This window comes from Myotis myotis, unplaced genomic scaffold (genome assembly GCF_014108235.1).
Source record: "Myotis myotis isolate mMyoMyo1 unplaced genomic scaffold, mMyoMyo1.p scaffold_m19_p_4, whole genome shotgun sequence".
NCBI lineage: Eukaryota > Metazoa > Chordata > Mammalia > Chiroptera > Vespertilionidae > Myotis > Myotis myotis.
This window is the reverse complement of record NW_023416346.1, coordinates 42,220,758-42,234,750: the sequence shown is the minus strand read 5'-3', so window position 1 is coordinate 42,234,750 and position 13,993 is coordinate 42,220,758.

Below are 13,993 nucleotides of genomic sequence, written 5' to 3'. Positions count from 1 at the left end.
CACTGAACCCTTGGCTGTGCTGGCACGGCACAGCATCCCAGGACTTTGACCCCCTCTGCTATAAATTTTCCTAGTCAAATGGATGAACTAATACAGTTGTCAGATATGCCCAGGTAACTTTTAGATAGTATTGTTGTGATAGTTTAATTTTTCCAAGTTCACATAATTGGTAAGTAGCAATATTGATTTTTTTACAGAGAGGAAGGGAGAGGGATAGAGGGTTAGAAACATTGAAGCAATTAATACTTGGTATCAATTAAGTGCCCATCTTCTTGTACAAGAGCAGCAGAAGGTGCTACTTGAAAAGTGGAAGTAGACATATATATCACACCCAGGGAATAACACAACCCCCTCGCATACTAGGGGACTGGAAGCTCCTAGAGCAGAATTTTTTGGTTAACTTGGGATTAAGGAGAAAAATCAGTTTGGTTCAGCTGGCCAATCTTTAATATCTGAACCCACTTTACTTCATAAGAGCACAGTCTAGTGACCACTAATTCTCTTTTCATGAGAATCCTGCAGAGGCCCTAGGCCAACCTCATTACTATCAGTGAGCACTTTTCAGAATTTTAGTAAGTGGAAGAAATTGCAATGAATTTGAATGGGCCCTGGTCACAGACTAAAATCTGTGTTTGATTAAACCTCTGATAGTTCTTTATATTGTCATTTTTCTCTTTTCCCCTAAAATCTGGTGGATAGAATTCCACCACCACTACATACACAAAAAAGTCCAGTTACTTAAAGGTTCTGGATTCTCAGGTGCTAAGGGAATTTAATGTAAGGGAGTAATGACTGTAGTGTGGTTTTGGTTAGGAAAGGCTGCCTGGAAAAGGTCCCTGCCAGTCCATGAAGGATCGGTAGACTTTAGGATGGTAAGGGCTCTCAGAGTTGAGGAAGAAGGGTTGTACATGAACCAAAGCACACAGCGAACATAATAAACTAAAAGTAAGCCTCGTGTTTTACGCTCAGGACAAAACCCTGCCCTCGCCCCCCTTTTTTTCTGTACAGATGGATGGTCAGAAACAAACCATGGAGGGTCCAGAAACAGAGGTTGGAAAAGTTTACCTCTAGGGAAGTATACTGGGCCAGAAGTGAGGAGATATGATTTCGTTTTTTTAAAATGAAAGTAATGCTATAGCTCTGCTGGTGAATATATATATATATATATATATATATATATATATATATATATATATATCCTGTATTGTGTCAGGAGTTTTATTTATATTTTATTTTTTTAATTTTGTTTTATTGCTTCAAGTATTACAAAGAGTATTACATATATCTCCTTTTTTTTCCTCCCCTTGACCATCCCCTGGCCTCATTTACCCCCCAGTGTCTTGTGTCCATTGGTTATGCCATACAAGTCCTTCGGTTGATCTCTTACCCACCCCCTCAACCCTCCCCAGCCTTCCCGCTGTAGTTTGACAGTCTGCTCGATGTTGCTCTGCCTCTGTATCTATTTTTGTTCATCAGTTTATAATGGTCTTAATTATCCATAAATGAGTGAGATCATGTGTTACTTTTCTTTCATTGACTGGCTTATTTCACTTAGCATAATGCTCTCCAGTTCCATCCATGCTGTTGCAAATGGTAAGAGTTCCTTCTTTTTTACAGCAGCATAGTATTCCATCATGTAGATGTACCACAGTTTTCTAATCCATTCATCTGCTGATGAGCACTTAGGCTGTTTCCAGATCTTAGCTATGGTGAATTGTGCTGCTATGAACATAGGGGTGCATATATCCTTTCTGATTGGTGTTTCTGGTTTCTTGGGATATATTCCTAGAAGTGGGATCACTGGGTCAAATGGGAGTTCCATTTTTAACTTTTTTTTTTAAAATAGATTTTATTGATTTTTTACAGAGAGGAAGGGAGAGAGATAGAGAGTTAGAAACATCGATCAGCTGCCTCCTGCACTTCTCCTACTGGGGATATGCCCGCAACCCAGGTACATGCCCTTGACCGGAATCGAACCTGGGACCTTTCAGTCTGCAGGCCAACGCTCTATCCACTGAGCCAAACCGGTTTCGGCCATTTTTAACTTTTTGAGGAAACTCCATACTGTCTTCCATAGTGGCTGCACCAGTCTGCATTCCCACCAGCAGTGCACAAGTGTTCCTTTTTCTCCACTTCCTCTCCAGCACTTGTCATTTGTTGATTTGTTGATGATAGCCAGTCTGACAGGTGTGAGGTGGTACCTCATTGTTGTTTTGATTTGCATCTCTCAGATGATTAGTGGCTTGAAGCATGTTTTCATATGTCTCTTGGCTTTCTGAATGTCCTCTTTTAAAAAGTGTCTATTTAGGTCCTTTGCCCATTTTTTGATTGGATTGTTTATCTTCCTTTTGTTAAGTTGTATGAGTTCCCTATAAATGTTGGAGATTAAACCCTTACTGGTGATAACATTGGCAAATATGTTTTCCCACACAGTGGGGGTTCTTGTTGTTTTGTTGATGGTTTCTTTTGCTGTGCAGAAGCTTTTTATTTTGATGTAGTCCCATTTGTTTATTTTCTCTTTAGTTTCCAATGCCCTAGGAGCTGTATCAGTGAAGAAATTGTTTCGGCATATGTCTGAGATTTTGTTGCCTTTGGATTCCTCTAGTATTTTTATGGTTTCCCATCTTACATTTAAGTCCTTTATCCATTTTGAGTTTATTTTTGTGTATGGTGTAAATTGGTCTAGTTTCATTTTTTTGCATGTATCTGTCCAGTTTTCCCAACACCATTTACTGAAGAGACTATCTTGACTCCATTGTATGTTCTTGCCTCCTTTGTCAAATATTAATTGAGCATATTGGTTCAGGTCGATTTCTGGTTTTTCTATCCCCTAATATTTTTTTTTATTGATTTCAGAGTGAAAAGGAGAGGGAGAGGGAGATAGAAACATCAATGATGAGACAGAATCATTGATTGGCTGCCTCTTGCACGTCCCTTACTAGGGATTGAGCCTGAAACCCTGGCATGTGCCCTTGACCAGAATCAAAGCCAGGACCCTTCAGTCCGCAGGCTGAAACTGTATCCACTGAGCCAAACCAACTAGTGTGAGGATATATGATTTCTGATCCTGGTTCTACCACTGATTTGGCCCATAATGGTGGGTAGGTCATGTAAACCGCTCTCAGATCATTTTTCTTGTCAAATAAAATAGATATATGATCAAACTACCACATAGAACTAATGGGAAGATAAGAGAGAGTTTATAAATATCCATCAGATATAAGTTGCTGAGATACTATTAATAAAATGTAGATTCTACTGGAAGAGAGACCATTGTCAGTTTGCATCTTATTGGACAATACATACCAGCTGTTCAGGGACTCCAAGAAATGGGTGTTGGGTACACAGAAGAGAAAGGATTTTTTTTTTAACAAGTGAAGAAGTCAAAGCTCAAACAGTCAAAGCCAAATGTGAACTACTTCACTGCTTTGCTCCAAGAACCTGAAAAACTATTTGTACCTCTTTGGAAGGCTTTTTAAGAGTGACTGTATTATTGGTGAGAATTTCAGGGACAGTGGAAAGTTACTGAGGGCAATATTTTGGAGGTTGGCAGCTGATCTCAGATAGAAGTAGTTTAATCTCTGTATGCCTTAATCCATACTGTTCTCTGAGTGACTTGATAGCCCCTTAAACTACCAGTAGGTACTACCTGTAATCCTTTTTACTTCTAATGATACAAAATTGTAATAAAAATAAATTTATTTTATGTATTTTTATACATTTTGATTCTAGTATATGTGAACTATATGTCATTCCTTTTGAGCCTAACTTGGAAGAGGGAACTGGGAGTTGATAACACTGAAAAGGGAGGTAAAATACCTTTAAAGTAGTAAATATTCCTGTAGTAAAGTCTCAGGAGAAAGTAAAGGAGTGAAAGGAAAGTGACCATGGCAAAGATTTGCACTCTGGTGGAATCAGTGAGGGGAGGGAATTCATGTTTGTATAAGAGGGCATGTCATTGGGTACAGGGAGAGAGGGGAAAGGGGAGTATCCATTTTTTCTCAGCCAAATAATCTGTAAGTTCAAAAGGTAACAGAAACATTTCTTCTTATACAAAATGTGGCATATAGCCCAACCGGGTGTGGCTCAGTGGATGAGTGTTGACCCAGGAACCAAGAGGTCACTGGTTTGACTCCCAGTCAGGGTGTATGCCTGGGTTGTGGACTTGATCCCAGTTGGGGGTGTACAGGAGGTAGCCAATCGATGATTCTCATCATTGATGTTTCTATCTCTCTCTCCTTTCCTCTCTGAAGTCAATAAAAATATATTTAAAAAATAAAAATAAAATGTGGCATATATATGGGAGTAGAGTTTTGATAAGCATTTATGAGTTCCCTGCTGGTGGATTCAACAGCCTCCTTGGTGATCTTATGGGCACTATGTATATATTATGCCCCCTTCCACCTAGGGGCCAGGACATAGTGTCTGCAGAATTATATATTCATTAAAGTAACACTAGTTCTGTCATTTTAAACATATGGCACCCAAGGTCATCCTGAGTGCTGAAAACCAGCCAACAGATGGGAAAAGAGAAAGATTGGAGATGGCCTGAATGACACACCCCTTCCATCAACATTCCATTGGTGAGGACTTATCATAAGGCCCCACCTATATGCAAAGGGAACTGGGAAATGGTAGTTCCTGTCTGCAGAGCCATTTCCCAAACATAACTTAATCATGATGAAAGGATAGTACAGATATTTGGAGGCTAACTAAGCATCTTTACCATAGTTGTATTGTGCCAGTTATTAAGATCTTGTCTCTGTTCCAATCTCACTGTGCCTGCTCCCTTTCTTTGTGAGGCTGGCATTAGGACACTACAGGCCACTTTTTCAGGTTTGTTGGTTGGCTCTATGTTAGATTCTGCCAATAAGGGGCAGTAGAGGGAGATTGCAAAGCTGGAGGAGGAAGAGACTTGCTACTACCTGCTTGCTTACTATAGGTTTCCTGTATGCTTGCAGTTCCTGAATCACCCCAGCCTTGCTTCTTAAATTTTTTTGTTAATCCTCACCTGAGAATATTTTTTCTATTGATTTTTAGACACAGTGGATAGAGCCTGCAACCAAGGTACCTACAATTGACCAGAATCAAACCTAGGACCCTTCAGTCCAGAGGCTGATGCTCTATCCACTGAGAAAAACCAGCTAGGGCCAGATCTTCATTTCTAATACCCTGTTTGGGGTGTGTGCAGGAGGCAACCAATCAATGTGTCTCTCTAACATGGATGTTTCTCTCTCTCTCAGAGATCTCTCCCCCTCCCTTCAACTCTCTAAAAAACAATGGGAAAGTATCCTCTGGTGAGAATTAACAAAATAAATAAATAAATAAATAAATAAATAAATAAATAAATAAATAATTAATTTTTTAAAAAGTTACTATTTTTCCAATGAATTGCCTTTGTACCTTTGTAAGAAAATAGTTCTCTATGTTTGTGTGGTTATATTTCTGGATTCTCTATTTATTCCATTAATATATAGTAGAGGCCTGATGCATGAAATTCATGCACTCAGAGGGGTCCCTCAGCCCAGCCTGTGCCCTCTCACAGGCTGGGAGCCCTTGGGGGGTATCTGACTGATGGCTTAGGCCTGCTCCCCATGGGAAGCGGGCTTAAGCCAGCAGTCAGATATCCTTAGCGCTCCCACCACCACTGCTGTGCTCGCCAGCCAAAAGCCCAGCTTCTAGCTGAGTGGTGCTCCCCCTGTGGGAGCACACTGACCACGAGGGGGCAGCTTCTGTGTTGAGCGTTTGTCCCCTGGTGGTCACTGCACGTCATAGCAACTGGTGGTTCTGTCATTGGGCCGAAACCAGCTCTCTGACATCCCCTGAGGTGTCCCAGATTGTGAGAGGGTGCAGGCCAAGATGAGGGACCCCACCAGTGCACAATCAGGGCCAGGGAAGGACGTGAGAGGTTGGCCAGCTGGGGAGAGACTGCAGGAGGAGTCTAGGGCATGTCCAGCCCATCTCACTCAGTCCTGATTGGCCAGACCCCAGCAGCAAGCTAACCTACCAATCAGAGAGTCTGCCCCCTGGTGGTCAGTGCACGTCATAGCAACTGGTTGAGAGGCCTTAGCATATCATTAGCATATTACGCTTTGATTGGTTGAGTGGATGCCCGGAACTTAGCATATTAGGCTTTTATTATATAGGATGTTTTGTATCATTACCACACTGTCTTAATTATACTGTAGCTTTATAATACATCTTAAGATCAGGTTATGTTAGCCTTCCAATTTTTTTTTTTTTCAAAGTTGCTTTGGCAATTCTAGGTCATTTCCATATGAATTTCAGAATCAGCTTGTCAATTTCTACAATTATCATGCTGGAAATTTGAAAAGGATTGTATTGAATATATAAATCAATTTTGGAAGAATTGTTATCTTAACAATATTGAGTTTTCTGACCCATGAACAAGGTATAAATCTCCATTTAGATTTTTAGTTTTTCCCAGTAATGCTTTATAGTTTTTAGCATACAAGTTTTGCACATCTTTTATCTGATTTATTGCTAATTATTTAGTATGTTAGATACTATTGCAAATAATATTTTAAAATTTCAATTGTTCATTGTTTCAATTGTTCATTACAGTTGTTTCAATTATATAAAAATTATATAATAACTAGAGGCCTGTTGCATGAATTTGTGCATGGGTGGGGTCCCTTGGCCTGGCTGGAGATCCAGGCCTATAGGGGGGCAGGCCGGCTGGGGGGAGGGACCCCGGGAGGCTGGCTGTGAGAGTGCACTGACCACCAGGGGGCAGCTCCTCCATTGGACATATGCCCCCTGGTGGTCAGTGTGCATCATAGTGACTGGTCGACTGGTTGTTCCAGTCATTCATTCGGTCATAACGGTCACTTAGGCTTTTATATATATTTATAGATAGATAATGTAGCCTACAACTTTACTAAGCTCACATATTAGTTATACAATTTTTTTTTAGATTACAACCAATTTTCTGCATATGAACAGGTTATCTGCAAGAAAATTGTACTTCTTCCTTTGCAATTTGGGTCCTTTTATTGAATTTTTTACCTAATTGCTCTGGAAGAGCCTCTGGTACAGCGCTGAATATAAGGGGTGAAATGGATATCCTTGACTTATTAGTGCCCTTATAGAGAGAGCACTCACTCTTTCACCATTAAGTATGATATTTGTTGTAGATTTATTGGTACTCTTTCGAATTGATTAAATTCCCTTCTCTGCCTAGTTTGCTCAGAGTTATTATCAGTAATGGATGTTGGATTTTGTCAAATGCATTTTCTTTATCTATTGAGATGATCTTATGGCTTTTATTTGTTAACAAGAGGCCTGGTGCATAAAATTCGTGCACAGAGGGGTGTGTCCCTCAGCGCAGCCTGCACCCTCTCCAATTTGGGACCCCTCAAGGGATGCCTGACTGTCCATTTAGGCCAGGCAGTCAGACATCCCTCTCATAATCCAGGACTGCTGGCTCCTAACTGCTCACCTGCCTTTCTGCCTGACTGCCCCTAACTGCTTCTGCCTGCCAGCCTGATCACCCCCTAACCACTCCCCTGCCAGCCTGCTCACCCCCAACTGCCCTCCCCTGCAGGCCTGGTTGCCCCTAACTGCCCTCCCTTGCAGGCCTGGTCACCCCTAACTGCCCTCTTCTGCTGACCTGGTCACTCCCAACTGCCCTCCCCTGCTGACCTGGTCCCCCCCCAACTTCCCTCCCCTGCAGGCCTGGTCTCCCCAGCTGCCCTCCCCTCCAGGCCTAATCTCCCCCAACTGCTCTCCCCTGCAGGCCTGGTCCCTCCCAACTGCCCTCCCCTGCTGGCCTGATCACCCACAACTGCCCTCCCCTGCTGGCCATCTTGTGGTGGCCATCTTGTGCCCACATGGGGGTGGCCATCTTGTGTGTTGGAGTGATGGTCAATTTGCATATTGCCCCTTTATTAGATAGGATTTGCTAATATAATGAATTACATTGATTTATTTTCAGATATAAACCACTTTGCATTCCTGACATAAACACACTTGCACTTGTAATTCCTTTTATATCTTGCTGGATTCAATTTGTTAAAATTTTATTTTGGGTTTTTGCATCTGTGTTCATGAGGAATATTGATCTATATATACTTTCATTTGCCCCATTTCATTATCAGGGTAATGCTGTCCTCATGGAATGAATGAGTTAGGACTTATTCCCTTCTTTCCATTTTCTGGAACACTTTGAGTAAAATTGATATTCTTTCTACCTTAAGTTTTTGGTAGAAATCAACAGAGAAAACATCTGGGCCTGCAGTTTACTTTGTGAGAAGCTTTCTATCTGAAAATTCAATTTCTATAATAGGTTTAGAACTGCCTATTCATGTTATATATGTGTGTTTGAATGAGTCTTTAAAGCAATTAGTCCATTTCCTCTAAATATTCAAGTTTATTGACATAGTTTGTTCATAATGTTCCCCTATTATTCTTTTACTATTTGTAGAATCTGCAGTGCTAACAAACGTCTGTCTCATTTCTGACATTGGTTATTTTTGTCTTCCCTTTTCCTTATCAACATAGCCAAAGTTTTATCAACTTTGCTGATTATCTGGAAAAAAATCATTGTATTTCTCTATTGATTTTTTGTTTTCCATTTTATTGACTTCTGTTTCTTACTTTGGCCTTAATTTTGATCTACTTTTTTTAGTTTCTTAAGGTAGAAGATGATACCATTAACCTGAAATATTTCTTCTTTTCTTGCATATGTATGTAGTGCTATAATTTTTTTTTTTGCTGCTTTATGGCATCTTAGACATTTTGATGTGTTGTGTTTTCATCTTCATTTAGTTAAAAATACTTTACAATTTCCCTTTTGATTTTTTTCCTTGACAGGTGTTATTTATAGATATGTTCTTTAGTTTACAAATATTTGGGGATTTTCCAGATGTCTTTCTGGTATTAAAATCTAATTTAACTCCAGCCTTGCTGGTTTGGCTCAGTGGATAGAGCGTCAGCTTGCAGACTGAAGGGTCCTGGGTTTGTTTCCAGTCAAGGGCACATGCCTGGGTTACTGGCTCGATCCCCAGTAGGGGGCGTGCAGGAGGCAGCTAATCAATGATTCTCTTTCATCATTAATGTTTCTATCTCTCCCTCTCCCTTCCTCTCTGAAATCAATAAAAACATATTTTTAAGATAATCTAATTTAACTCCATTAATGTCAGAGTCATATTTGGTATGACTTGAATACACTTTTTGCTTCATGTATTTTGAAGCTTTATTATTAGTTGCATAAATATTTAAGATTGTTATATCCTCTTGATGAATTTATCACTTTATTATTCTCATCCCAGGTAATATTCTCTACTCTGAAATCTTCTTTTCTGTTACTAATGTAGCCATTTGTCTTTCCCGTATCTGGTGTTAGCATTAGTTAACTAGGTTTATTAGTTTCCTGTGGCTGCCATAAAAAATTACCAAAGTCTTGGTGGCTTAGAACAACAGATATTTATTCTTTCACATTTCTGGAGGTGAGAAATCCAAAATCAAGGTATAGACAAGACCATATTTCTTCCAGAGGCTCTAGGGGATAGAGTATTACATGAAAAGTTGAAGAAGGGTATTCAACTTTTGTTCCTTGCCTCTTCAGCTTCTGGTGTCAGCATTCTTGGGCTTGTGTCTGTATCTTTTTCTCTACTCAGTATTCACATTGCCTTCTCTGTGTCCATTCTCCCTCTGTGTCTGTCTTATAAGGATACATGTGATTGCATTTAAGGTCCTCCTGGAAAAGCTCCTCCTCTCAAAATCCTATGTTTATCACATCTTTTGCCTTATAAGGTAATATTCACAGGTTCTAGGGATTAAAACACAGATATATGTTTGGGGCCACCATTCAGCCTACTACACATGGTATATATTTTCCTATCCTTTAATTTGTAACTTATTTGTGTACTTATATTTAAAGAATGTTCATTGTAAACAGCATGAACTTAGTTCTTAATTTTTAAACCCACTCTGAAAATCTTTCCCTTTTAACTGAGGTATATAGTAGATAATAATGGATCCCCAAAGGTTTCCACATTCTAATCCTGTGAACCTATACCTATGTTACCTTACATGGCAAAAGGAACATTACAGATGTGATAAATCAAGGATTTTGATGTGGGAAAATTATCCAAGATTATCAGAATAGGCTCAATGTAATCACAAAAGCCCATAAATAAGAGGCAAGAGGGTCGAAATGAGAAGGAGATGTAATGGCAGAGCAGAGGCTTGAGTGATAAGCTTAATACTGAGGAAGGGGCCATAAGCTAAGGAATATAAGCAGCCTCTAGAAGCTGGAAACAGATTTTCCCCTAGAGCAGTGGTTCTCAACCTGTGGGTCGCGACCCCTTTGGCGGTTGAACAACCCTTTCCCAGGGGTCACCTAAGACCATCCTGCATATCAGATATTTACATTACGATTCATAACAGTAGCAACATTACAGTTATGAAGTAACAACGAAAATTATTTTATGGTTGGGTCACAACATGAGGAACTGTATTTAAAGGGCCAGAAGGTTGAGAACCACTGCCCTAGAGCCTCCAGAAAGAACATAGCCCTGCTGACACCTTAATTTTAGCTCAGTGAGAACCATGTCAGATTTCCGACCTACAGACTATAATAGTGCACCTTCATTTCCCCTCTCTTGGCCTTCATACTATGATTTTCATGTATTTTACTTATATATGTTATAAAGCCCACAATACATTTTTATTTAGTCAATTATCTTTTAAAGAAATTTAAGAAATAAGAAAAATATATTTACTCATGAAGTTTGTTTTTAATATCTTTTATTTACTTCGTGTAGATACATATTTCCATCTGATGTCATTTTATTTATTTATTTATATATCTTTAAAAATCTTTAACGTTGAGAGTATTACAGTTGTACCCCTTTTTCGCCCATTGTCCCCCCTCCACCCAGTTCCTGCCCTGCCCCAAGCCTTTTCCACCATATTGTGTCCATAGGTAATGCATAGATACATATAAGATCTTTGGTTAATCTCTTCCTATACCACCCTCACCCCTTGCCTCTGAGATTTGTCAGTCTGTTCCATGTTTCCATGCCTCTGATTCTATTTTGTTCATCAGTTTATTTTGTTCATTAGATTTCTTGTTTATTTTGATTTTAAGATTCAATTGTTGATAGATATGTATTTATTGCCATATTATTGTTCATATTTCTTCTTTTCCCTTCTTCTCCTTCTCTATCTCCTTCTCCTTCTTTCCCCTTCCCCTTCTTTCTCCTTCTTCTTCCCCTTCCCCTTCCCCTTCCTCTTTCCCTTCCCCTTCTCCTTTCCCTTCCCCTTCCCCTTCTCCTTCTCCTTCTTCTTGAATACCCTTCTTCAACTTTTCATGTAATGCTGCTTTGGTGGTGATGAACTCTGTCAGCTTTTTCTTGTCTGTGAAGCTCTTTATCTGACCTTCAGTTCTAAATGACAGCATTGATGGGTAGAGTAATCTTGGTTGTAGGCCTTTGCTATTCATCACTTTGAATATTTCTTGCCACTCCCTTCTGGACTGCAAAGTTTCTGTTGAGCAATCAGCTGACAGTTATATGGACACTCTCTTACAGGTAACTAACTGCTTTTCTCTTGATGCTTTTAAGATTCTCTCTTTGTCTTTAACTTTTGTCATTTTAATTATGATGTGTCTTGGTGTGGTCCTCTTTGGGTTCCTCCTGTTTGGGACTCTCTACACTTCCTGGACTTGTAAGTCTATTTCTTTCACCAGGTAGGGGAAGTTTTCTATCATTATTTCTTCAAATAGGTGTTCAATATCTTGCTATTTCCTTCTTCTGGCACCCCCATAATGCAAATGTTGGTACACTTGAAGTTGTCCCAGAGGCTCCTTACACTATCTTCATATTTTTGGATTCTTTTTTATTTTTGCTCTTCTGATTGTATGTTTTTGTTTCCTCATAATCCAAATTGTTCATTTGATTCTTGGAATCCTATACTTTATTGTTAAATCCCTGTAAATTATTCTTTATTTCACTTATTTTATGCTTAATTTCTGACTGGTCCTTTTTCATGTCTTTGACATTCTCACTAAGATCCTTGAAAGTCTCACTAAGTCTCTTGAAGCTCTCATAAATCCTTTGAAGCTCTCATTAAGTACCTTAAAGCTCTCATTAAGATCCTTGAGTAACCTTATAACCTTTGTTTTGAACTCTGTATCCAGTACTTCACTTGCTTCTATTTCTTTCATTTGTGACATGTTTCTTTGTCTCTTCATTTTGGCTGCTTCCCTGTGTTTGTTTCTATAAATTAAGTAGAGCTGTTATGTCTCCTGGAATTGGTAGAGTGGCCTTGTGTAGTACATGTCCTATAGCGCCCAGTGGCTCAGCCTCCCCAGTCACCTGAGCTGGGTACTCTAGGTGCGCCCCTGTGTGAGCTGTGTGTACAGTCTTATAATTGTGCCTTGATTGCTGTTGGTGTCGCTGGGAGGAATTTACCTTCAGGCAAATTGGCTGTGAGGACCATCTGCATCTACAATGGAAGAGCTGCTGTGCAGGAGACACCCCTATGGAGTAGGACTTGCTTCAGTGAGGCTTTGGTCTCACTGAGTCTGTCTCTTGAGTGTGTTGCTTGTGGATGTGAAGAGTTGTAATCTGGTATGGTCTGCAGCTGTCTACCAGGTGCACTGGCTCTGGGGTCTCCCTGGAGGTGCAAAGTCAGCCTCTGCCTGGGGCCACCCATCAGGATCTGTACATGGCTGCTAATTGTATTGGTTTAGGAAGTGCTCAGGTGAGGTCCAGCTGTGAAACAATGTACGCTGGTGCCAGTGCTGGGTCTTGGACCTTTTATTGATAGGTTTGGGGCACGCTGACTCCAGCTGCTGCTTATTTGATTTTAGCAAAGTCGGAAGCCTGAGCCAGGACAGGCCATTCATATGGAAAAGCTGCTGTAAACAGCTGGGGTAGGGCTCCAAATTGGGTGGGGTAGGGCCTCATATAATCACCAGGGTTGAGGGAACAGTGTGGGCCATGCTGATGAAAACTCAGATATGGCTGCCAGTCAGCTCTGTGACCGGAGAGGTCCCAGCACAGGAACAATGACCCCTATGTGCACCCCTGTCCGGGAGAAAGCCACCCCCAAGCTCCTGCCCCGATGCCAGACAATCCAGTTCCTTTCTGTATGTCCCTGGATTCCCCCAAAGCAGTGGTCGGCAAAACGTGGCTCGCGAGCCACATGTGGCTCTTTGGCCCCTTGAGCGTGGCTCTTCCACAAAATACCACGTGCAGGCGTGCACATACAGTGTGATTGAAACTTCGTGGCCCATGCGCAGAAGTCGGTTTTTGGCCTGGGCGAGTCTATTTTGAAGAAGTGGCGTTAGAAGAAGTGAAGAAGTGAGACGCGGCCCAGGCGGGCCACGGGATACGCAGCGCAGGGGAGGTGCGCTCAATTCATGCAGGAGTTGAGGATGGGAGAGTTGGAAGGGGTCGACCTCAGCGAACTGAGGACGTTTTCAGCAAAGGCCAGCTTAGGAGTACCCTAATTAAGTTAATAACAATGTACCTACCTATATAGTTTAAGTTTAAAAAATTTGGCTCTCAAAAGAAATTTCAATCGTTGTACTGTTGATATTTGGCTCTGTTGACTAATGAGTTTGCCGACCACTGCCCCAAAGCTGCTGACCAGTGCTAGAGCTCAGAGGAAGCAGAACTGTGTAAATCAGTGCACAGGCCCTTTAAGAGGAACACCTGGGATTTCAGCAGCCCCTGTGTCAGCCACAATCCCTGCTGGTTTTTACAGCCCGAAGTTATAGGGCTTCTCTTACCAACTCTGGAACTCTGGGCTGGTGGTCTGGTGTGGGGCTGGGACCCCCTGCTTCTCACAGAAGGCCTTGGAGATAGCTGTCCCATTTAAAAATAATGCTACATGTGGGTTTAGGACCAGCCCATTCCATGCCTCTGCCCCACTGACCAGTCTCAATGTGCTTTCTTCTTTACTTCTCTAGTTATAGGACTTCCACTCAGCAGATTTCAGATGATACTGAATGATGGTT